This window comes from Bufo bufo, chromosome 5, assembly GCF_905171765.1.
Source record: "Bufo bufo chromosome 5, aBufBuf1.1, whole genome shotgun sequence".
Classification (NCBI taxonomy): domain Eukaryota; kingdom Metazoa; phylum Chordata; class Amphibia; order Anura; family Bufonidae; genus Bufo; species Bufo bufo.
In genome coordinates this window covers 411,511,474-411,534,578 of record NC_053393.1, presented here as the reverse complement: position 1 = coordinate 411,534,578, position 23,105 = coordinate 411,511,474, and the positions used below count along the sequence as shown (strand labels likewise).

The following is a 23,105-nucleotide window of genomic DNA, read 5'->3' as shown; positions in this document are numbered from 1 at the left end:
CTATTGTGTCGGAGAAAATGGATCCGTCCCCATTGATTTACATTGTGTATCAGGACGGATACGTTTGGCTCCGCTTCATCAGGCGGACAGCAAAACGCTGCAGGCACAGTTTTGGTGTCCGCCTCCAGAGCGGAATGGTGACTGATCGGAGGCAAACTGATGCATTCTGAGCGGATCCTTTTCCATTCAGAAAGCATTAGGGCAAAACTGATCCGTTTTGGACCGCTTGTGAGATCCCTGAACGGATCTCAGAAACGGAAAGCCAAAACGCCAGTGTGAAAGTAGCCTAAGCCATCTCACATTGTACATTGTTTGGCATTCGAGTGTCACTGTATGGAAGCTATTATATATATACTAGAGTAGAATAAATGATGTTACTCACAGCAAGAAATTCTGCTGGTGATCCAGTTCTCCTGAATAATACATACATTTATTTTTCTACATTTGTTGCACCTTTTTATCCAATTCTGTAGTACAGAATTTGCCCCTTCAATAAATGTCGGTCACCATAAACAGTAAAAGTAAGTATTGACACTGGATCTAGTGGTGTTTTCTACCTTAAAGGGGATTATTTAGCTTTTTAACTAATTTTGGCTTCCACCTTCCTGACCAGACCTGTGGAGGGAAGCCTAATTAGTTGCTCCCCGCTGCTTGATTCTGGCTCCTTTATTCCACTTGTGCATTTGCCCATGCCGGTCCCCGCTTGTAAGCTTTAAGCATTGACGAGGGTCACGTGTGCCACTGCAGTCAATGGCTGGCCACAGTGGTGACATGTCTCCCAAGTTGCATGCAAGTGTCCCAGCCACTCCTTGTCTACAGAGACGCACACAACCCCCAGAAGTGTACAAGTGTTGAGCACAGCGATGGACCGAAGGAGCCAGAACTGAGCGTCTGGGAGCAAGTAAGTATGCTTTCCTCCGCAGGTCTGATGGGGAGGACAAAATTTATTTAAAAAAGTTGGAGAACCCCTTTAACCCCTTAATGCATAATAACATATATGTACATCATACTCTATTTCCATAAAGTTATATATTAATCTGCTCAGCTCCTCCTGTTCTGTTACATGCCGCCTGCAGATTACACTGTATTTTATGGTGACACATTTTTTTTAAGGGGTTAATACAAGGATTATTCTGACAAGCAGCATATTAACAATGGGTACAAATAATGTGTAACATTAAAATGTTTTCAAACCAGCACCTGGATCTAAGCTATTCAATGAAATCTATCTGTATAGTGCCACCTACTGTTTGCTTTTTTTATGATTTCTGTGTCCATGCTCTGCTCTATCCTTCAACTGCCACCAGCTGCAGCAGACAGGACACACCCTCTGAGAAAGGACGTGCCCCCTGAGCTGCCGGCTTAAAATAAATCTAGCAGAGCAATTGGAGAAATGAATGGGGAGATCTCTGGAACCATTTGAGGTGCAGGGCTGGTTCTAGCTTTGTTTAGAAGAAGGTTGTCAGATTTTATTTTATTTTTTTACCATGCCCATGAGATAACACCTTTAAAGGAAACCTGTCACCTGGATTTTGTGTATAGAGCTGAGGACATGGGTTGCTAGATGGCCGCTAGCACATCCACAATACCCAGTCCCCATAGCTCTGTGTGCTTTTATTGTGTATAAAAACCGATTTGATACATATGCAAATTAACATAAAAGAGTCATATCTTGCTTGTGTGAACAGAGAAGAGTCATATTTTCAAGCTCTGACTCATCTCAGGTTAATTTGCATATGTATCAAATCGGTTTTTATACACAATAAAAGCACACAGAGCTATGGGGACTGGGTATTGCGGATGTGCTAGCGGCCATCTAGCAACCCATGTCCTCAGCTCTATACACAAAATCCAGGTGATGGGTTCCCTTTCAGCAAAATTGTCTCATTCTGTAATACAGAAACTCTACGCAGATGTTACATTTCATTTTTCAGCTGTGGAACCCAGTGCTGCAGGACAGCAGTTCTAACCACTGAGCCATCTAAACTGTTGGCCCATACCTGGATCGGGCACACAGCATAAACATTAAAGTGGCAGGAAAAATCTATTCTTTGGCCGCATATGTTGTTGGTTACCACTACCTATCATCTATGTGGCATGGATATCTTCTTAGACATCATAATATTGTTGCTGCTGTATACGTCCCATTATGGTTGCATTTGTCTAGTATTTGAGTAATATTGTTAGTTCATAGTAACAGCATATGTTACCTCCTGTAAAGATTTATCTTTATTACTTTTTGGCTACTTGTAGTATATAACAGTGCGTTCTTTAGATTTGTAAATGTCTGATTTGTTAATAGATATAGGATTAGGAGAGTAGACTAATTCTTTTTGCAGAATTTCTGACTTTTGTTGGTTTCTGAGGAATATTTCATACTTGATATTTTGCCAGGGTCAACTGTGCATCTCCGTTTTTCTCCCTTGGTTTATTTATTGCCTTTCAATATGGTTTGGACATATTTATGGTTTGCTAAATCACGATTGTTATTTTTATATTAGGCAACCTAACAGAAATCACATATGTGGAGCATACTTGTGCTTATTTTATAGGCCTTAAAAGATAGACATTCCACACTTTATATTCATTTTGGGGTTTTTGTTTTGTTGAATTTATACACAAGATGTAACTGAGGCTTTTTCTCAAAATGTTATCCATATGTTACTATTATGTGTTTTCTGGGGGAGTTATTGCACACTTGAAATGCAGTAAAGAATTAGCTTTTGATGACTGGTCCGTAGTTAGCACTGAAGCTTCCCCTGGCATTCAGAATGGACACACCCTAGGTAGATTTCATTAGTAAGGGAGATCCCTCATAGGCTGCAGGGAAAGATATTGTAAAAGCTGGAATGCAACAAGGGATTTACTTGCATTTTGTTAGTATCTTTGGAAAGGATGATGTACATCAGATTTCAGACTGAAAAAATGGTCACCGTAAAATGTTACCCCTTTAACTTTAGACACTTGGAGCTATTATGGTGCTATCTGTTGCATATTTGGGCGCCTATATATATAAGAATAATGCTGGTCATACCCGCTGATTATCTTAGTCATACCCGCTGATTATCTTATATAAATTGGGGGCCCCCAACAAGAAGAATCCAATCCTTTTGTTTACAAGGGAAATAAGAAAGGTGTCTGGCAGCCGAATAAGGTGTCCATACACTTTGAATAGTTTATTTATAATACTCACTTATATAGTGCTGCAGTATTCTGCAGAGCTTTACAGACATTAGCATCAAGCTGAAGAATGAAAGAAAACCGGCACTCCCAAAAATCTTTGCTGGTGATAGATTTATTGGTCACTCATATGAATCTATCACCAGCAAAGATTTTTGGGAGTGCCGGTTTTCTTTCATTCTTCTGATTTTGGGATTACCTCCACACAAACCGAGCACCCCTCAACCAGTACGCTGTGCCGCCTGACTTCATTACACAGTATTAGCATCAAGCTGTCCCCACTGGGGCTCACAATCTACATTCTCTATAGTCTTTGGAGTGTGGGAGGAAACCGGAGAACCCGGAGGAAACGCACACAAACACAGGGAGAACATACACACTCCATGTAGATGTTGTCCTTGGTCAGATTCAAACCCAGGACCCCAGCGCTGTAAGGCAACAGTGCTGACCACTGAGCCACCGTGCTTGTTCAGCCAAGAGCTATTTCTGCTGACTCCCCTTACACAAATACACTTGGTTTGGCTGAGCTTTTTGGCGGTGTTTTTTTCTGTGAGTAGAATAAAAGGAACGGATGTTAAAATTCAGTGCCTGATCGTGTCCTCGCCAATGTTATCTCTCCGAAGCGGGTCTGGGGGTTCGGCCATCATTAATATAATGTGTATGGCGGCCTTTAGTCCCCTCTCCCCTTTGAGAGTACATGCACCAAGTATGCAAGTGTATGGGAAAGTTGGGAAGAAGAGCTTTTGGACGAACAAGTGTTTGGCCAACAGCTATTGAACTTGTCTGAGCACCTTTATACTGAACAGACGGTCCCTGGATGCAGGTTATATGAAACCTGATAAAAGTATCCTAAGCAAGTCGAAGGATCAGGGGGTATAGTATACAAGCAGTACCACGTAAATGGATTAGTGCATACATGATAGCATAACCCCTAGATATTTTGACTTGACTTAAAACTGTTTAATTGCATAGGATAGCAAGTTGCATCTGAAAATAGCTGCCCATGACAGCATACCAGTGAGAGTGCCAACCCAATCTAATTCTCAGCTCTAATTAACAGAGCTTTGAATGATGTGGACCTTGTTATTTTACGTAACCTTTTAAAATTAACTCTCAACTTGCTAAATATTTTGCTACATTATGTCTTTGTGATTCATGATTAATTCCCTGGAATATTCAGTTTATTATGAAAATTTACAAGGCGTTTTATGCCAGCTGCCCAGCGGGTTACTTTGGAAAATGATGACAAATTAATGTAGAATGCCGTCTTTGTCTGAAGTAGGGCAGATGTGTAATTGCATAATAAAAATCCTTGGAAACTGTATCATTTTCCATAAACACAACATTTTATTTTATTTTAATCAGCAGGAGGAATCTTTTATACGTTTAGAAAAGTTCATTTTGCTGAGGTTGCTCTCATGAGAAATGATTGACCCGTTACACTACAAGTTCAACATTCGCCATTGGTTATAGCTGTATTATTAATGTGTTACTCACTTATATAGCTCTACTATATTCCGCAGACATTACAGACATTAGGGCTCCCAATCTAAGTTCCCTATCAGTATGTCTTTGGAGTGTGGGAGGAAACTGGAATGCCCGAAATTACAAATTGCAAAAAAAGGGGAGAAAATACAAACTCCATGAAGATGTTGTCCTTGGTCAGATTCAATCCTAGGACTCCAGCTCTGCAAGGCAGCAGTGCTAACCACTGAGCCACCGTGCTGCCCACTACACCTTAAAGGAGTTTTCCACGCTTTTAATGTTGTTGACCTATCCTATTGTATAGCATTTCTAAAGTAAAAGTAAAATGTTTTTTAAAAAGTTTTATTCAGTGCTTACAACTGGCTGGCTGGTTAGTATATTGCTTAAAGGCTATGTATACCTTTGAGGACAATTTTATTTTTATTATTGCATTGTACTTATTTTGAGCTAAAAAAATTTTTATATTTTTTTCAATTGGGCTTTATTAAACATATGGAATCCTTTTTTTCTGTACATTGCTTAGGCTAGTTTCACACTAGCGGCAAGGAACTCCGGCAGGCTGTCCCGGTGGGTGAACAGCCTGTCTGATCCGTGCTGCCGCTAGTGCACGCGTGCCCCTGGACTACCGCTCTGGCCCTATTGACTATAATGGGGGTGGTCCAGAGTTCTGGTGGCAGTACGGCAAACATGCTGAGAGGCGGCCGAAATAAAACTACGACATTTATTTTTCTTAAATCTTCATTTTCTCTTATCTTGGATGACATTTTTGGGCTTTGGAACCAATTACTAAACTTACAATAGTTTCTACGTACAATGGTTGTCCTAGAACCAATTAATATTGTAACTTGAGGGACCACTGTATTACAAATGGCATCCAACCAAACCTACTTGGAGGTTATTCGCTCTCAACATGGCAGTAAAGAATATTTTATGATGGTATTTTATAACAAAAAACTGCTATTCTGACGTTATATTTAAAAATGTAATTAGTAGGGCAGATTGGAAAATATTAGAAGGTAGATTGGTTTCTAGCTGGCAAGTGTATGTATAGGTACATTTATGCTTATTGCATCCCTCTAAACTTATGGTCATTTCTCTCTTATTGTGTTAAAAGTAACACAATGTGCACAGCAATAACATGTGGCGATGGTAAACTTTAAATAATTGCAGTGTTGCGTTATTTCACCTCCAGCCTGGTTGAATGTTCTTTCCTTTTTCTCACATCATTGTAAAAATACATCTGTGCTTTAGTAGATAATGTACTTATATCCTAGGAAATTAAATTATAGAATAGTAGCTATTTCCAACTATAAGTTACACCAAATAGACATAGAGGATTGTTCAGAGAAAATTAAGCCATTAGAGATTAGAAGTATAGCGGAACATTTATACTGAAAAAAAAAAAAATTGAAAAAAATTATTTTTTTTCTTTTAGTCTCCATATTTTGACCCCTATAACTTTTTTGTATTTATGTATGCGGAACTATTTCAAGACTTTTCAGTGATACCATTTTGGGGTGTCTACAACTTTTAGATCACTTTTTATTAAATTCTTTTGTGGGAGGAGAAGCAACTAAAAAACATGAATTGGCCATTTTGACTTTTTTCCATTTCACCGTTTTCCGTATGGGATTAAATTTGTTATATTTTAATAGTACGGGCATTTTTGCACGCTGGGATACATATGATGGTGACTAGAATTTTTTTATTTTTTTTTATTTTTTCATTTATTAAAACTTTTTTTTTTTCACTTCTTTTTATAATTCCCTTAGGGAACTATAACAAGCAATCATTGTTTTGCTTTTCTCATAGTCTCCAAAACATTAGCATTGCAGTTGATGAGCATGTATTTCTATGAAGCCCTGCTACAGGCTAGGGCTCCATAAAATTACTATGCAGCAGCCTCCTGTCACACAGGAGGGACAGGGGCTGCTGCTAACACACTCCAGCTCCCCCGATCCCCGCCAGGGGAAGCCAGAGCACACCTAGAAGCGTGTGCTTCCGGGATTTCAACATTCAGATGCCATGGTCAGGATTGATGACCTTTGTCATCACATGTCCTATACATCTAGCAAGGGAACTGCCCAGAGAATAGTGTAGTTCCCAGGTTAGAACAGTGCATCTGCCAGGACCTATTGTGATGACATCATCACAGGTCCTTCAACCCCTATCAACAAGGAATAGAAGTGCACAATGTGCTCTGTATTGAAGCATTGAGACTGGAATGGAGTAGTAAGAGGAGGTCCTTCACTTTTCTCTTCATCCCCCCCCCCCCCCATGCCCTGTTTTTACACATATATAATTCTGCAGACAGTTACATTGACCACTACCTGATGTACCTCAAACACAGTGACCGTAATTATACCTTGTATGTCTCACATGAGTACACTGCTCTCTCTCTCTATCTATATATATATATATATACACACACACACACACACACACAGCATATATTACACAGTAATATAGGTGCAATATCTACTGTACAGATATATAGTATATACAGCAGTGTACTGATATGTGTGGTACTATGGGGGTAATTTTTTAACTTGAAATACGCCTATATTAGTTGCTCCGCAATCTGTGACTTTTTTCCACTTATGCCATGTCTAAAAAAGTGGGCGTGGTGTGGGCGGGAAAGGGGACAGGCCGATAGGCCCATCTCATTCATCATTTTCTACGCCTGGTTTACGCGTAGAAAATGGTCTAAATATATGTATGTACAGTGGATATAAAAAGTCTACACACCCCTGAGACAAAGATAAATCATTTCAGAACTTTTTCCACCTTTTAATGTGACCTATAAACTGTACAACTCAATTGAAAAACAAACTGAAATCTTTTAGGTAGAGGGAAGAAAAAATATAAAAATACAATAATATGGTTGTATAAGTGTGCACACCCTTAAACCTAATACTTTGTTAAAGCACCTTTTGATGTTATTACAGCACTCAGTCTTTTTGGGTATGAGTCTATCAGCATAGCACATTTTGACTTGGCAAGATTTGCCCACTCTTCTTTGCATAATCACTCCAAATCTGTCAGATTGCGAGGGCATCTCCTGTGCACAGCCCCCCCGCCCCCCCCCCCCCCCCAGTAAGGCAAAACGGTGCACATTCCACTTTTATTGTGAGCACACCTGTGCAATATTCATGCTGTCTAATCAGCACCTTGATATGCCAAACCTGTGAGGTGGGATGGATTATTTCGGCAAAGGAGAAGTGCTCACTAATACAGATTTAGACAGATTTGTGAACAATATTTGAGAGTAATGGGTCTTTTGTGTATGTAGAAAATGTTTCAGATCTTTGAGTTCAGCTCATGCAAAATGGGAGCAAAACCAAAAGTGTTGCGTTTATATTTTTGTTCAGTGTGTGTGTGTATATATATATATAGCAATGTACAGATATGTGAGGTAGGAGGTATAGTAGATGCAGTGTGTAGAGGTATATGATATATATAGCAGTGTACTGATATGTGAGGTACACGGTATAATAGATGCAGTGTTTACAGATATATATTATACAGCAGTGTACAGATATGTGAGGTACGAGGTATAATAGATGCAGTGTGTACAGATATATAGTATCGTATTTTTCGCCCTATAAGACGCACCTGCCAATAAGACGCACCTAGGTTTTTGAGGAGGAAAATAAAGAAAAAAAATATTTTGAACCAAAATGTGTGCTGTGGATGACGCACTGTTATGGGGGATCTGTGGATGACACACTGTTATGGGGGCATCTGTGGATGACACTGTTATGGGGTCATCTGTGGATGACACTGTTATGGGGGCATCTGTGGATGACACTGATATGGGGGTATCTGTGGATGGCACTGTTATGGGGGCATCTGTGGTTGCCACTGTTATGGGGGCATCTGGGGATGGCACTATTATGGGGTCATCTGGGAATGGCATTACACTGCTATGGGGGAATCTGTGGATGACACATAGCATCTTATGCTATGTGTCATCCACAGATCCCCCCCAATAACAGTGTCCCTGTGTAGTGAATGACCCCCAATACAGGGGGTGGGGGCTGGCATCTTGTTTTGTAATGGCAGCGGGGCCCGGTGCAGTCACTGTATTCTACTACACCGGGCCCCGCTCACTCTAGTAATCATATAGGCAATGTTAATTCATCTCCAATCCAGGCTGTAGTACGGTACTTACTACTAACTTCCATAGCGGGCGGGAGGCGGTAGCGTAACTCACTACGTCACGCGCCTGCTTCATTCATAAAGTGGGCGGAGCAGGCACGTGACGTAGTGAGTTACGCTGCCGGCTCCCGCCCGCTCGCCCAGCCTCCTGCCTGCTATGGAAGTTAGTACAGTCCTGATCAAAAGTTTAAGACCACTTGAAAAATGGCAAAAAATCATATTTAGCATGGCTGGATCTTAAGAAGGTTCCAAGTAGAGCTTCAACATGCAACAAGGAGAAATGGGAGTGAGACAAAACATTTTTTGAGCATTCAATTTAATGAAAACAACGAATAAACTGAAACAGGCTGTTTTTCAGCTGATCAAAAGTTTAGGACCACACCTCCAAAAAAAACTAAACCCCCCCCAAAACAGAAATCCAACTTCCAAACATGAACTCAGTAATGAGTAGCTCCGCCGTTATTGTTTATCACTTCAAAACTTTGTTTCGGCATGCTTGATGCAAGCGTTTCCATGAGGTGAGTGGGAACATTTCTCCAAGTGGTGAAGACAGCCGCACGAAGGCCATCTACTGTCTGGAACTGTTGTCCATTTTTGTAAACTTCCCTTGCCATCCATCCTCAAAGGTTCTCAATTGGATTTAGATCAGGGGAACACGCAGGATGGGCCAAAAGAGTGATGTTATTCTCCTGGAAGAAGTACTGTAGCGTTGTTCTGTTGAAAACCCAGTCGTTACCACACAGACGAGGGCCCTCAGTCATGAGGAATGCTCTCTGCAACATCTGGACATAGCCAGCGGCTGTTTGACGCCCCTGCACTTCCTGAAGCTCCATTGTTCCACTGAAGGAAAAAGCACCCCAGACCATTTTGGCGCCCCCTCCACTGTGGCGCGTAGAAAACATCGTTGGAAACCATCCAGACCATCAAGGTTACATTTTTTCTCATCAGAGAATAAAACTTTCTTCCACCTTTGAATGTCCCATGTTTGGTGCTCTCTTGCAAAGTCCAAATGAGCAGTTCTGTGGCGTTCAAGGAGATGAGGTCTTTGAAGACGTTTTTTGTTTTTGAAGCCCTTCAGTCTCAGATGCTGTCTGATGGTTATGGGGCTGCAGTCAGCACCAGTAAGGGCCTTAATTTGGGTTGAGAATCGTCTAGTGTCTTGACTGACAATTGGATCCTTCGGGTCAGTGCTGATGACATTTTTTTGGGTCTTCCACTTGACTTTTTTGTTCCATAACCCTCAGGATCATTTAAGAAATTCCAACTGCGTCCCACCTCAGCAGCGATGGCGCGCTGTGAGAGACCCTGCTTATGCAGTTCAACAACCCGACCACGTTCAAAAAGGGAGAGTTTTTTTGCCTTTGCCATCACAACATGTGACTACCTTACAGAAAGTGACAATGAATCCACATCTTTGCACAGATTTGGCCTTTTAAAGTCATGTGGTCCTAAAATTTTAATCAGCTAAAAAACAGCCTGTTTCAGTTTATTCGTTGTTTTCATTAAATTGAATGCTCAAAAAATGTTTTGTCTCACTCCCATTTCTTCTTGTTGCATGTTGAAGCTCTACTTGGAACCTTGTTAAGATCCAGCCATGCTAAATATGATTTTTTGCCATTTTTCAAGTGGTCTTAAACTTTTGATCAGGACTGTATTAAGTACCGTAATACAGCCTGGATTGGAGCTGAATTAACATTGCCTATATGATTACTACAGTGAGCGGGGCCCGGTGTAGTAGAATACAGTTACTGCACCAGGCCCCGCTGCCATTTCAAAACAAGATGCCGGCACCCAGTCCCTCCTCCCTCCCGCTGATATACACGCCGGCCGCACTGTGAGGCAGCGATGTATCCGTGTAAGATTGCAGCATTCGCCCCATAAGACGCAGTGCTATTTTCCCCCCACTTTTTTTGGGGGGGGAGTGCGTCTTATAGGGCAAAAAATACGGTATATACAGCAGTGAACTGATATGTGAGGTATGAGCTGTAATTTATACTTCGTACCTCACATGTGAATACTGTGCTGTATATACTATATACCTGTACACACTGCATCTATTATACTTCTTTTGTGTGCCAGTGCTGTTTTGTAATTTCAGTCCGGCCCTGATGGCACACAATATAACATGCAGCAGCAAGCACAGTTCATGGAGCAAAGGGAGAGGCCCTGAATGGGTATTGGGATGTGCTATAATGGGGCATGGGGACCCAATTTAGATTCTTGCAATGAGGCCAATGATTTCTATGTACGCCCCTGCATACGAGTATTTTCCTATTATAAATCTTGCTACCACTGTTAGGCCTCTTTCACACTACCGTTTTTTTTTCGTTTTGCGGGCCGTTTTTTGCGGACCGTATACGGAACCATTCATTTCAATGGTTCTGCAAAAAAAACGGAATGTACTCCGTATGCATTCCATTTCCGTATTTCCGTTTTTCCGTTCCGTTGAAAGATAGAACATTTCCTATTATTGCCCGCAAATCACGTTCCGTGGCTCCATTCAAGTCAATGGGTCCGCAAAAAAAAACGGAACACATACGGAAATGCATCCGTATGTCTTCCGTTTTTGCGGAACCACCTATTGAAAATGTTATGTCCAGCCCAATTTTTTCTATGTAATTACTGTATACTGTTTATGCCATACGGAAAAACGGAACAGAACGGAAACAAAAAAACGGAACAACGGATCTGTGAAATACGGACCGCAAAACACTGAAATAGCCATACGGTCGTGTGAAAGAGGCCTAAGGCTGTTCCTGGTTAGTGTTCCCTTCATATGAAGCACATACTACATTAAACCTCCTGAGCTACAACCTAAGGCCTATTGCACACGACCGTATGGCTTTTTCAGTGTTTTGCGGTCCGTTTTTCACGGATCCGTTGTTCCGTTTTTTGTTTCCGTTGTGTTTCCGTTTCTGTTCCGTTTTTCCGTTCCGTTTTTCCGTATGGCATATACAGCAGCGGGGGGGGGGGGGGAAACGGCCACCTGCGCACGACCGTTTTTTCCCCCGTTTACTGGCCGTTTTTTGCGGTCCGTATACGGAACTATTCATTTCAATGGTTCCGCAAAAAAAATGCATTCCGTTTCCGTATTTTCATTTTTCCGTTCCGTTTAAAGATAGAACATGTCCTATTATTGCCCGCAAATCACGTTCCGTGGCTCCATTCAAGTCAATGGGTCCGCAAAAAATCGGAACACATACGGAAATGCATCCATATGTCTTCCGTTTCCGTTCCGTTTTTTGCGGAACAATTGAAAATGTTATGCCCAGCCCAATTTTATCTATGTAATTACTGTATACTGTATATGCCATACGGAAAAACGGAACGGAAAAACGGAACGGAAACGTAAACACAACGGAAGCAAAAAACGGAACAACGGATCCGTGAAAAACGGACCGCAGAACACTGAAAAAGCAATACGATCGTGTGCAGGAGGCCTAAGGGCTCATGTAAACTGCTATATTACAGCTCCATAGAACTTACGAGTTGCATAGAGTCATAAAACAGCGCTCATTGAAGTCTGTGGAGAACTATTTCCCTTCCATATGCTACAATATTATATGAAGCTATTGCAAGATACTTGTTGTAGGAGAGAATGCATGTGATACAGTGGCACACAAAGGCGCCACATGGTGGCACACACTGTGCATGCAGAATCAAACCAGATCAGCTACTGTACATGTTCAACTGTGATAAAAGTATTTATGTGAGGAAGGTGTGAACAGTGCAGAAGTGGTTACGGAGAACCTGGCAGCAGTGATGAGTGAATTTCTGGAAATGCGATTCGTACACAATTCATCCACATTACGCATCTGATTTAAATTGGACCAGAATGAATTCTACCCAAATCAAAAGTGCTTCATCCTCTGTGAAAAACAATGATTCTATAACATCTAATTTTTTATTTTTATATCAGTAAATTTAGTAATTTAGTAAAACAACAGTAGTGCCTCTCTGTTAGAACATTGTGCTTCTCCACTGGGATTTCTCATAGAAGTTTGTGAATACCATAAATTGAAATCTGGACCTTACCATTCCCCTTGTCAAAGCGGCATGTCCCTGGCACTGACAATGTCAGACTTTGTAAGGATATACCCCCAACTGTTAACACCCAGTTGTCAATTAATACATTTCTAGGGAGAATAACCGAGGAACGGCACAAGAGACGCTCCAGAATTAATGTGCAATACATTTACTACAATAGAAGTTAAAACCGCATCATGAAAGGATCATAGGGATCAGTTGTCCTGACATGAAGCATTCATTCCCAATGTCCACACTAGATGGTAGCACATTCCTAAAACACAACTAGAGGGAGGCTTCATCACTGACAACGGTCTGAAACGGCTGCACGTACTTGTAATAGGCAGGAAAACTGACATCATTTAGTTAACATATCCTCAGAAATCAGGGCACGGATGGGCTGTAACTGAGCAATCATGTTGTAAGACTGCTGGGTCTGCTCTTTTTCTATGGAATGTTTTCTTGGATGCAGAACAGACAGAATCTGGATTGCAGCATCATCGCATGAGTTCTACAGTTTACCCCGGGCCGGGCACAAGGAGGCCTCTGATTAACTCCCATTGATTACTGTTGTTTTTACTTTTTATGAAGGAATTAAAAAAGGAATCTTGTTTTTCTTAATTGCTAGTGTACAAAGATCTGCAGACATTATGAGGATTAATTGCTGATTACTGTGCAAGACAAGTCATATTTCACCTCTCTCTTTCGCAGCTATTAAAGAATTTGTGCATTTGACTGGTTGCCAAATACTCATTTCACTACAGGAGCAGTGCCCACAAGTTCTCTTACAGTAATACTCTGCGGGAAGAGAACCAGCCAAACCAGTTCGCGCAGACATATATGTTCTTCTTTTTTCTTTTTTTTTTTTTTTCTTTTTTTTATATCAAACTATCCCTTGTCATGCAGGGATTTGGCAAATTCACACACAAGTCTGAGAATGAAATATGGAAAAGCTTTCATTGCAACATGATAGTTCATAGCTGAGTAGCAAGGCTGGGAGAAGCTGCAGCCTTCTTCCCGTGGCTGGCATGGGTGTTCTGAGGTACGTGTTTTACTCATTCATATAGCACTTAAATAGGCAGGCGGGTTTAGAGATTGGATCTTTCGATACAAGGAGCTGAATTGAGAACTGTTTGGATTTGCATTTAGTTTGGGCGCAAGAAGAGATAGTGAAAAACATAGCCACATCGCATTGTTGTATTATGTGCTAATGTCATTGTAGGAAAGAACTTGGCATATTTGCTTTTATTGTGAAAAAACTGCAGGATTATAGCTTTCAAGTGTGCACTTCAAATTAACTAGAATTTGCGGAATAAAAGTGAAATGTAATATGCAACGTCAAGTCCAAGAGGAAGATCTTATTCTAGACTCGAGTTTACCTGAAGGGAGCCTGTTACATTGAGCATGATGCTCTGTTATAGAGCAGGAGATGCTCAGCAGACGGACATATAGGTTAGTGGGAAAACATACAGTATAACGTGTCTTTCATTTATGTTTTTTTATATACAATTTGCAAAGTGGATCAACAACATTTTTTATGGACCTATAATAGACAGAAATATACAAGTGATCCCTCAAGATACAATATCCTCATAGGTTGAAATTAGATTCACCGTACAATGCTTCAGACTCAGATCCAACCAATCAAGGCCACCTTTCTGGTGAAATAGCTGGATTAGTTGCTAGTTAGCAGCAATTCCTGACTGTTGTATGAACGACTTGCTTTATCTGTCTTTGTTAGCTGCTTATTTTTCTTAAAATCTTCATTTTCTCTTATTATGGGTGACATTTTGGCGCTTTGGAACGATTGCTCAAGTTACAATGGTTTCAACATTGTCCTGGAACAAATTAATATTGTAACTTGAGGGACCGCTGTAATGTGTTGCTATGTGTAAAAAATGTCTAGTGAAACCCAACCAAGAAGTCATCGCTTTAAGAAGGCCACTGCAGTTGTATTGCAGAGTGGAAACGCTTAGGAACCACAGCAACTCATCCACAATATAGTAGAACGCTGAAAGTAACAAGGCTGTGTTGCTGAGGGGCATTGTATATAAAAGTCGCCAATGCTCTAGTGACTGAATAACTACCGCGTTCAAAACCTACTTATCCCATCTTGGGCAATGGGGGCATATCGGTAGGATATGCCCCCATTGTCTGATAGGTTTCGGGTCCCACCTCTGGGACCCGCATCTAGAAGGAGAACGGAGCCGGGTAGAGTTGTGGCTGGAGAACCCCGGGGTCTGTCCACCACCAGGCAAAGTGAATGGGAGTGCACCGCGCATGCGCTGCCACCGCTCCCATTCATTTCTATGGGGCCAACGGAAATAGCCGAGCCAGCGTTCGGCTGTTTTCGGCAGCTCCATAGAAACAAATGGAGGGCGGCTGCGCATGCGCAGTGCGCCCTCCTCAACTTTCTCCGCTCCGTTCTCCTTGTAGGTGCGGGTGCCAGAGGTGGGACCCGCACCTATCATACAATGGGGGCATATCGATATGACCCCATTGTCTAAGATGGGATAACCCCTTTAACATCAGCACACAAACTGTGCACCTGAATCTTCATTGCATGGGTTTCCATGGCTGAGCAGCTGCATACAAGTCTTACGTCATCAAACACAATGCCAATCATCAGATGGAGTGATGTTAAGCCACTACTGGACTGGAGCAGTGGAGCCGTCTTCTGTGGAATGACAAATCACGCTTATTTCTCTGGCAATCTCATGGATGACTTTGGGTTTGGCAAATGCTAGTGGAATGTTGCCTGCCTGCATTGTGTCATCTTTAAAGTTTGGTGGAGGAGGGATAATGCCCTGGGGTTGTCTTTCCACAGTTGGACTAAGCCACTCAATTCCAGTGAAGGGAAATCTTAACCCTTTCCCGAACAGGGCCGTAATAGTTCGGCGCTGGCCGGGTCTTTAAAGATGGCGCCCGCTCCTAAGCGCTGCAGGCGTCATAGCCGAGGGTGGCCGCCTGTTTCTTATAGCAGACACCCGCTGCTCATGTCCGCAACCAGCAGTAATGCTGATCGCGGACATTTAACCCCTCAGATGCATCTGAGCGCGCTGAAAACCGAAAGCGCGCGCATTCGGTGGTGCGCCGGCTCCCACGTGTGGCAATCGGAGGAACCAGAGCTTTTGTGCAGCAGCCCCTGTCTTTGTGAATGACAGGAAGCTGCTGCATAGTATTTCCTACGGAGCGCTTACCTGTAATAGGGCTCCATAGGAAAGTAGTAAAATCATCATAGACTCCAATGCAAGTGCATTGGAGTCTATGAAAGCAATCAGATGATTGAATGTTATAGTTCCCTATGGGAATTATAAAAAAAGTGTTAAAAAAAAACATAAAAATGTAAATCACCCCCCTTTTCCCAAAATAAAAATAATTATATATTTTTTTAAATAAAAAAATACACATCGTGGCTGTCGCGATGTGCAAAAACGCCCATAGTATAAAAATATAAAAATAGTTATAGAGGTCAAAATATGACAACAAAAAAATAAAACAGTTTTTTTCCCCACTTTGTAATTTTTTTATCACTATCAAAACGCAAGAAAAACTATACATATAAGGTATCGCTGGATTCATACTGACCTGTAGAATAAAAGTAACTGGTCAGTTTTATCGCACATTGAACGTCGTAAATAAAAAAAAAACTAAAACTGTGGTGGAATTGCTTTATTTTTGCAATTTTTATTCCCACTTACTCTACATCATATGCAATATTAAATAGTGGTGTTGGAAAGTACAACTTTTCCCACAAAAAACAAGCCCTCATATGGCTATGTGAACAGACAAAAAAGTTATGGCTCTGGGAAGGCAGGGAGCACAAAACTAAAACGCAAAAAAAAAAAACTCCGGGGGTGAAAGGGTTAATGCTTTCATTTATCAAGACATTTTGGACAATTATATGCTTCCGACTTTGTGGAACGGTTTGGGAAAGGCCCTTTTCTGTTCTAGAATGACTGTGCTCCAGACCACAAAGCAGGGTACCACTAGGACATTGTTGGGTAAGTTTGGTGTGAAGAAACTTGACTGCCCCACACAGAGCCCAGACCTCAACCCAATCAATCACCTTTGGGATCAACTACAAAGGTGATTATTAGAGATGAGCGAATCGACTTCGGAGCTCCGTACTTCGGAGCTCCGTACAGTATTAGAATGTTGTAGCTCTGATGAGCCGAAGTTATTTCTTCGCGAAGTCTCGCGAGACTTCGCATAATGACTTCAGAAATTAATTTATACTGTAAAAATAACATTTCCCGAACTCTGGTTCGGTTCCAAGGTACCACGAAGTTTTATGCGAAGTCGATTCGCTCATCTCTAGTGATTATGATCCAGTCCCTCTCATCCAACATCAGTGTCTGACCTTGCAAATGCTTTTCTGGATGAATGGGCTAAAATTCCCACAGACACACTTCAAAATCTTGTGGAAAACCTTCCCAGAAAAGTGGAAGTTGTTTGAGCTCCAAGGAGGGGACCAAGATTATATTAATACTTAGAATGGGATGCCATAATAAACTCCTGTAGTTGTAATGTGTAGGTGCCCCAATACTTTTGTCCATATTCATGTGCTTCTCCTCAATAAATTAGAATATAATCAGAAAGTTAATTTATTTCAGTAATGCAATTCAAAAAGTGAGACACAGAGGGATCTATTTTAAGCATTTATTTATTTTAATGTTGATGATTATAGCTTACAGATAATGAAAACCCAAAAGTCAGTATCTCAGGAAATTAGAATATTATATAAGACGAATTAAAAATCATTTTAATACAAATGATGCACTCAATATTTGGTCCAGGCTCCTTTTCCATGCACTACTGCATCAATGTGGCATGGAGGCAATCAGCCTGTGGTACTGCTGAGGTGTTATGGAAGCCCAGGTTGCTTTCATAGTGGCCTTTAGCTCCTCTGCATTGTTGGCGGCTCTGTTGTCTCTTCTTCCTCTAGACAATACCCCATAGATTCTCCATTGCATTTAGGTCAGGTGAGTTTGCTGGCCAATCAAACATAGTGATACCATTGTTACTAAACCAGGTATTGGTACTTTTGGCATTGTGGGCAGGTACCAAGTCTTGTAAAATGAAATCAGCATCTCTATAAAGACCTTGCTGATTTTGGACTTGAATAACACAGTGGACCAATACTAGCAGATTACATAGTTTCCAAAACCATCACTGACTATGGAAACTTCACACTGGACCTCAAACAACTTGTATTGTGTGCCTCTCCACTCTTCCTCCAGACTCTGGGACCTTAATTTCCAAAGGAAATGCAAAATTTACCTTCATCTGAAAACCAAACTTTGGACCACTGAGCAACCGTCCAGTCCTTTTTCTCCTTAGCCCAGGTAAGACGCATCTGACATTGTCTCTAGCTCATGAGTGGCTTGACACAAGGAATGTGACAGTTGTAGCCCATGTCCTGGATACGTCTGTATGTGGTGGCTCTTGAAGCACTGACTCCTTCTCCTGCACTTTTTCCTTCCACTCAACTTTCCATTAATATCCTTGGATACAGCACTCTGTGAACAGCCAGATTCTTCAGCAATGACCTTTTGTGGCTTATCCTGCATGTGGAGGGTATCAATGGCTGACTTTTGGACAACTGTCAAATCAGCAGTCTTCCTTATGATTGTGAAGCCTACTGAACCAGACTGAGGGACCATTTAAAGGCTTAGAAAACCTTTGCAGGTGCTTTGTTTTGATTGGCTGATTAGAGTGTGACACCATGGGGGAGAGTTATCAAAACTGGTGTAAAGGAAAACTGGCTTAGGGCTCTTTCACACCTGCGTTATTGTCTTCCGGCATAGAGTTCCGTCGTCGGGGCTCTATGCCGGAAGAATCCTGATCAGGATTATCCTAATGCATTCTGAATGGAGAGAAATCCGTTCAGGATGCATCAGGATGTCTTCAGTTCCGGAACGGAACGTTTTTTGGCCGGAGAAAATACCGCAGCATGCTGCGCTTTTTGCTCCGGCCAAAAATCCGGAACACTTGCCGCAAGGCCGGATCCGGAATTAATGCCCATTGGAAGGCATTGATCCGGATCCGGCCTTAAGCTAAACGTCGTTTCGGCGCATTGCCGGAGCCGACATTTAGCTTTTTCTGAATGGTTACCATGGCTGCCGGGACGCTAAAGTCCTGGCAGCCATGGTAAAGTGTAGTGGGGAGCGGGGGAGCAGCATACTTACCGTCCGTGCGGCTCCCCGGGCGCTCCAGAGTGACGTCAGGGCGCCCCAAGCGCATGGATCATGTGATCGCATGGATCACGTCATCCATGCGCATGGGGCGCTCTGACGTCATTCTGGAGCGCCCCGGGAGCCGCACGGACTGTAAGTATACCGCTCCCCGCTCCTACTATGGCAGCCAGGACTTTAATAGCGTCCTGGGTGCCATAGTAACACTGAAAGCATTTGGAAGACGGTTCCGTCTTCAAATGCTTTCAGTACACTTGCGTTTTTCCGGATCCGGCGGGCACCTCCGGCAACGGAAGTGCATGCCGGATCCCAACAACGCAAGTGTGAAAGAGGCCTAAGGCTACTTTCACACTTGCGTTGTTCTTTTCCGGCATAAAGTTCCGTCACAGGGGCTCTATACCGGAAAAGAACTGATCAGTTTTATCCCCATGCATTCTGAATGGAGAGTAATCCGTTCAGTTTGCATCAGGATGTCTTCAGTTCAGTCGTTTTGACTGATCAGGCAAAAGAGAAAACCGCAGCATGCTACGGTTTTCTCTCCGGCGAAAAAAACTGAAGACTTGCCTAAACGCCGGATCCGGCATTTTTTCCCATAGGAATGATTTAGCGCATTCAGAATACCGGAATGCCGGATCCGTTGTTCCGGCATGCGCATGCGCAGATCGGTAAAAATGTGAAAAAATGTACAAGATGGATCCGTCGGTCCGCATGACAAGCGGAGAGACGGATCCGTCCTTGCAATGCATTTGTGAGACGGATCCGCCTCACAAATGCTTTCAGTCAGCGGCAGATCGGCGGATCCTGCGGGCAGTTCCGACGACGGAACTGCCCGCCGGATCACACTGCCGCAAGTGTGAAAGTAGCCTTAGTTGCCCATAGCAACCAGATCCACCAGATTCCACCTTTCGTTGCTATGGGCAATTAAGCCAGTTTTCTTTTACACTAATGCCAGATACAGAGAGATCCGGCCATGCCAGAACAGACTGCCGGATATGAGTAATTCACTTTTTGAATTGAATTACTGAAATACATTAACTTATTGATGAGATGTACTTATAGTGTATGTATCCTCTGTAACACGACCATAACAGAAAGGGGACACAATTTAGAAAAGCATTTTAGTTGCACTTGATGCTGTTAAAAAATATTTTTTTAAAAGGTGAAAAACAGACTTTTTCTTTTTATACCTTCTATCCAGGTATGAAAAATTTTTATACAAAAAAATAAAAATGTCCTAAAAGTAAAGCCCCATGGATCACTGCTAAAAGGAGCAAAATAACCCCCAGCACTACAGTGAGCAGTGGGTCTACACTACTATATCTTTGATGTACACATCTGTTTACAATTCTCATCATTTGGATGCCGTCCCAGACATACTTGATGGAGACAGGAAGATATAGACCACTAAGCATGGTCATAACAAGCGTTGCCATCCATCCAGTAAAACTCAGAGACGTCCTATCTTTGAGGCATAAATCCAGGATTAAGGCAGATTTCATATGTGTCTGCCTGTCTCAATTACCCTTACAGTACTCATCAGGTAACGGTCACCAGAAATGGGTACCTGACAAAATGGATACCTCACACTGGCCTGTTTCTGTACACTACGACTGTAGTTCTTTTGGGGTTATGACAAATTAAGAGGCACAAAGCATATTAGAAAGTGCCCTATATAAGGTGATATCCCTTTTTTTTTTTTTTTTACAGCAAAAGGCATTCCTGTGGTATTTCTATATTCATTTTTAATACATCATAGTCAAATGAAGCAGATTTGACACATACTTGCTAAGGCTCAGATAAAACTTATTCAAAGGAAACCATGGTTTGTTCCTGTGCGTGACGGGTGTCTTGTTATACTGGACATGAGGCTGCTGCGTATGTGCATTGTGACATGTGGTTAACTTCACTGTTTGAGATATAATCTATCTGCAGTCTGGAGTAAGTTATTTCTAGTTGGTTGAGACTGAAAGAGATATAGACATGGTATTTCCACTGTATAATATTTGGAGTGTGTTTTTAGGGACATGTACAGGGAGTGCAGAATTATTAGGCAAGTTGTATTTTTGAGGATTAATTTTATTATTGAACAACAACCATGTTCTCAATGAACCCAAAAAACTCATTAATATCAAAGCTGAATATTTTTGGAAGTAGTTTTTAGTTTGTTTTTAGTTTTAGCTATTTTAGGGGGATATCTGTGTGTGCAGGTGACTATTACAGTGCATAATTATTAGGCAACTTAACAAAAAACAAATATATACCCATTTCAATTATTTATTTTTACCAGTGAAACCAATATAACATCTCAACATTCACAAATATACATTTCTGACATTCAAAAACAAAACAAAAACAAATCAGTGACCAATATAGCCACCTTTCTTTGCAAGGACACTCAAAAGCCTGCCATCCATGGATTCTGTCAGTGTTTTGATCTGTTCACCATCAACATTGCGTGCAGCAGCAACCACAGCCTCCCAGACACTGTTCAGAGAGGTGTACTGTTTTCCCTCCTTGTAAATCTCACATTTGATGATGGACCACAGGTTCTCAATGGGATTCAGATCAGGTGAACAAGGAGGCCATGTCATTAGATTTTCTTCTTTTATACCCTTTCTTGCCAGCCACGCTGTGGAGTACTTGGACGCGTGTGATGGGGCATTGTCCTGCATGAAAATCATGTTTTTCTTGAAGGATGCATACTTCTTCCTGTACCACTGCTTGAAGAAGGTGTCTTCCAGAAACTGGCAATAGGACTGGGAGTTGAGCTTGACTCCATCCTCAACCCGAAAAGGCCCCACAAGCTCATCTTTGATGATACCAGCCCAAACTAGTACTCCACCTCCACCTTGCTGGCGTCTGAGTCGGACTGGAGCTCTCTGCCCTTTACCGATCCAGCCACGGGCCCATCCATCTGGCCCATCAAGACTCACTCTCATTTCTTCAGTCCATAAAACCTTAGAAAAATCAGTCTTGAGATATTTCTTGGCCCAGTCTTGACGTTTCAGTTTGTGTGTCTTGTTCAGTGGTGGTTGTCTTTCAGCCTTTCTTACCTTGGCCATGTCTCTGAGTATTGCACACCTTGTGCTTTTGGGCACTCCAGTGATGTTGCAGCTCTGAAATATGGCCAAACTGGTGGCAAGTGGCATCTTGGCAGCTGCACGCTTGACTTTTCTCAGTTCATGGGCAGTTATTTTGCGCCTTGGTTTTTCCACACGCTTCTTGCGACCCTGTTGACCATTTTGAATGAAACGCTTGATTGTTCGATGATCACGCTTCAGAAGCTTTGCAATTTTAAGAGTGCTGCATCCCTCTGCAAGATATCTCACTATTTTTGACTTTTCTGAGCCTGTCAAGTCCTTCTTTTGACCCATTTTGCCAAAGGAAAGGAAGTTGCCTAATAATTATGCACACCTAATATAGGGTGTTGATGTCATTAGACCACACCCCTTCTCATTACAGAGATGCACATCACCTAATATGCTTAATTGGTAGTAGGCTTTCGAGCCTATACAGCTTGGAGTAAGACAACATGCATAAAGAGGATGATGTGGTCAAAATACTCATTTGCCTAATAATTCTGCACTCCCTGTAGTATAGATCTAAAGATGTGGAACACCATATGCAAAGGTATATGAACAATGCTGCCTCCTATTTCATGTGATACCTTTTGAGTCTTGGTTTCTTATGTTCAACATCAAGGATGTTCCACTATTCAATCAGTGCTAATAGTTCTCATTAACATCTGGTTGTCAATTTATTCATGCATTTCCAAAAGGAATAACAGAGGAATGGTACAGCACAGAGTTCTTATAACAGATGCTCCAGAATTGTTTCATTGGGAACACAAGCATTTACTAAAGCAGACATTTTAGGAGAGGTAACGATATAGGTAAATGGAGAAACTATATCGATGCAATAATTTGGAACCTTCCTTCCTTAGATTTTGGTGTAGTTTTCTTCTTAGGCTACTTTCACACGACTCTTCCGTTTTGTCCCCATTCATTGTCATTCCATTCCGTTTGGTTGCGTTCCCATACCGGAGAGAAAATAGCA

General features: G+C 41.8%; 1 protein-coding gene across 4 annotated transcripts in view; it reads left to right on the top strand.

The window, feature by feature from the left end:
* THRB (thyroid hormone receptor beta) overlaps positions 1 to 23,105 on the top strand; it is a 347,062-nt gene that overhangs the window by 189,562 nt on the left and 134,395 nt on the right. Inside the window, exon 1 of one of the 4 annotated variants that reach the window (XM_040433129.1) lies at positions 13,832 to 13,894. The exons of the other annotated variants lie outside the window; for them this stretch is intronic. The gene's annotated coding sequence lies outside the window, so the exon portion shown is untranslated. Of the gene's footprint in view, positions 1 to 13,831; positions 13,895 to 23,105 lie in introns of those variants that run through there. 4 annotated transcript variants of the gene reach the window in all.